The sequence below is a fragment of the Schistocerca gregaria genome, unplaced genomic scaffold, assembly GCF_023897955.1.
Source record: "Schistocerca gregaria isolate iqSchGreg1 unplaced genomic scaffold, iqSchGreg1.2 ptg000224l, whole genome shotgun sequence".
NCBI lineage: Eukaryota > Metazoa > Arthropoda > Insecta > Orthoptera > Acrididae > Schistocerca > Schistocerca gregaria.
This window is the reverse complement of record NW_026061744.1, coordinates 6,369,121-6,372,817: the sequence shown is the minus strand read 5'-3', so window position 1 is coordinate 6,372,817 and position 3,697 is coordinate 6,369,121. Positions and strand designations below refer to the sequence as shown.

General features: G+C 39.9%; 1 non-coding gene across 1 annotated transcript; it reads right to left on the bottom strand.

The window, feature by feature from the left end:
• Positions 1 to 1,492: 1,492 nt before the first annotated feature.
• Positions 1,493 to 1,567, bottom strand: Trnat-ugu (transfer RNA threonine (anticodon UGU)). The gene has a single exon. It is a non-coding gene; the product is annotated as a tRNA-Thr (tRNA).
• Positions 1,568 to 3,697: the final 2,130 nt, after the last annotated feature.

Here is a 3,697-nt window from a genome sequence, read left to right as displayed (position 1 = left end):
AGAATAGTCCTCTTCGTCTTACTTGGCATAAATTGTTCGCTGGCGTCCCAGCAGCTAGCTCCCTCAGTGTCTGCTTCTGCCATCGCACCACGCTAGTCTGCTGTTGTCCTAGCAGACCGAACGCACCGCACATCCGATACCTTCGGAACCACTCACTGGCCAGTTAGCAACTGAGCGGAACACTGTTTACATCGTGAAAGGAAAACTATGCAAAGATGTACACTTAAATGGCACGACTGAGTAGCACACACACAGTAATATCTGAGGAATGTCCTTCGACACGCGCAGAACGAAAGTCTTCTCGCGAACGTACAGCGTCTCTGAAAAAAAATCTCGTGACTATATTCCGGCGTTACGGCCAGGTTCTCATACAAATGAGCAAAAAAGGGTACATTTGAAATTCTTTTTGAGACAATGAAAATACATTCGAAAGATCTGTTTGGGAATTACGAGTGATAATACTATGAGCTTAATTTTAGATTTTCAATAAAAAATGGCGCCCGTAATTATGATTTGATCAAGGGCCTGCGAGACTGGAGTACGCAGAGCGCGTGCAGTGTGGCACCTCATATGTTACCTGAATTCAAAAATGGGTAACATCAGTTGATACTACATTATTCCTCTGAAATTGAAAATGGATAACATCAGTCGATAAAACATAAAATTTATGGGAGCGTATACCTAACCGCAATGAAACAACCTTAAATTTAACGATACAGTGCTAATTCGAACTTTGAGTTCGATTTTTGAGGGTTTGTTTCACTCCTTATGCCTACACAAAAATTAGTTAATATTAACAAATGTCATATTATAGCTATAAGTTCCTAAGAAAAGTGTTTACTTTTAGGGGTCAGAGGTAGATGTTAAGAGAACGAACCACTTTTAATTTATGCTGCATGCCGTTCTGAGAAAATAGTTACCGAAAAAAATGTGTTCAAAGTTTAGGGAAAACATTTAGTTATATTATTACTTCGATTTGCATGAACTGAGTGTTACATATATATTTTTAATGTCGCTGAAAACGAATCTGAAGTCAGATTTTCAATATTCAAAACAGCTAATCCAATACGGAGGGCAACCGATTATGTTTTGACCAATTTTTACCAAAAATGTATTTTCGTTTAGTCTGCAAGTCAAGGAGTATTTATCAACCCTTCCTCGAGCTCTGATTGTTCCTAGACAGCAACTTCCTGTTCTTCTTGGCAGGAAAAGCCGATCTGTCAAAGCTGGATATGCAGCACTCGGCAGCCTGCACTTGATATTCGTCCGTATTTTCGGTGAGTATGTTTGCATGCATTCTGCAGTATGAATCATTTTGAGCACGTGCGACACGGGACGAGTTATCATCTACATCTATATGGATACCCTGCAAAACACATTTAAGTGCCTGGCAAAGGGTTCATCGAATCACCTTCACAACTGATAATTAATTGAAACCCTCAGCTGTCGACAGGTGTTGTTGATATACTTCGATGGGGACAGCTGAAAAGTGTGCCCCTACTGGGACTCGAACCCAGAATCTCCTGCTTACAAGGCAGACGCTCAATCCATCTGAGCCATCGAGGGCACACATGAACAGCACGACTGCAGGAATTTATCCCTCGCACGCTTCCCGTGAGACTCACATCCCCAACCGTCCACAATCCGCATACGTAATGTACTTAATAGGTATTTGTCCATCCACTCATTACTGGCTCACACTAAGGTGACGATTCCCGTAAGAGTTCCGGCAACCTGTGCGCATTCGCACAGACGAAGGTCAATGGCTGGGTAACGTTTAACCATAGATATGAAGATAGTAACTGCTCTCGAAAGAACAGGCGCCACTGACGACCTTGCAACTCTTCTAGAATACATGATAGACCGGCCGATGTGGCCGAGCGGTTGTAGGCGCTTCAGTCGGGAGCCACGCGACCGCTACGGTCGCAGGTTCAAATCCTGCCTCTAGCATGGGTGTGTGTGATGTCCTTAATTTAGTTAGGTTTAAGTCGTTCTAAGTTCTAGGAAACTGATGACCTCAGATGTTAAGTCCCAAAGTGCTCAGAGCCATTTGAACCATCAGTCCCTATGTTTACACACTACTTACAGTAACTTATGCTAAGGACAACACACACACAACCATGCCCGAGGGAGGACTCGAACCTCCAACAGGGGGAGCCGCGCGAACCGTGACAAGGCGTTGGACACATGGCGGGTACCCCGCGCGGCTCATGGCAGCCGTGACACTGCTTCAAACAATGGACTGTAGAAACTTTTGTAAAGCACGGATTAAAAAAAAAACTTTCTGTTCCAAGAGTCTAGACAAGTACACCTTTAAAAAATGCAACTACAAAGAAATTGAATTTTCGAACGTTTTGAATGAGAACCTGTCCTTATGGAACATCGTTGATCAAATGTCACAGGGATTATATACTCAGGATTCACATGTGGATTAACACTTTCTAATCAATATCCGGAATGAGCAGGGCTTAAAACTTTGAAGAGTTAAATTTCAAGGGCCGTTCTCTTGTATGCAAATAGTTTCACAGTAGAAATTTCTCTAGTTTTATTTATTAATTAATTAATTTATTTTTTGCTGTAGGTAAAGAAGGATAGCATTGTGAGGAGGGGGAAAGGGGGGGGGGGGAGGAATCTTGCATCTCCCACCTTGGAATTCTCAGTACAGAATTTTTATTCATTACGAGATTCTTAGCCACTTGCAGAAGTGCTTTCGCGTGATTCTGCAAAACTTTTCCTTTAGCCAATCGTAGCAACTATAGGATTCCGTTCCTGCTGCATGACATGTCTCGGAACTTAAACTGACCAACTAATTTGCATAAAGAGCTAGCTTATCATCCGCTTCTTTACTTGCGTAGACCGTTCATAGTCTGCAAAGAATTTTTTTCTTTAATCGTTTTTTTATGTCTTTTATAAACTGCAACACTTTCTAAACTTTCTAAACTTAGCGCCGTTGAAGCATGGTCTTTTACTGAATGATCAAAAAGCAATGCTGACAGCTGGAGTCCAAGGTTTTTGTTAATCAAGCCGTTTGTATTCTTGTGGTGATATCTCCGTACAGTCTTTCATTCCCTAACGCATATTTCTTTATATCTAATTGAGAAGTGAAATACCGGTTTTCATAGATGCAGATTTAAAATATTTTAATATAACGCAATAAATATTTCATTAAAATTTTCATCCCCTTATGCTCGAAGTTCCAAAACCAGAAAAACACGTAGTTTTTAAAAATTGTAACATATTAGCCGAATACGAATTGTCAGATATATTTAGCAATCCTTTCATAATGAACCATTTTCTGAAACATCTCACACCCTTTAGGGGTTGGGTTTTCAAAAACAATTAAACACGTATTCTTCTATTTAGAGCCGAGGAGCCAAATTCAAATCTTCATCCATTTAATTCTAAAAATGCTTTCATAGTGAAATATTTCATAAAACATTACATCCCCTATTTCACTCTATTAGTGAGTTAAATTTCCAAAAGCAACGAAACACATTTTTTTTACATCCAACCGAGATGTCAAATACCTATTTTCATAGATGTAGCTATAAAAATGCTTCAGTAGTTCTTTAATAATGATTTATTTTCAAAAAACCTTCACTAATTATTTTATCCCCCAATGGAAGAATTTCGGAAAATGCTAAAAACCTGTTTCTTTTTTGTATCTGACTGAGACACCAAAAGTCAATTTTCGTAG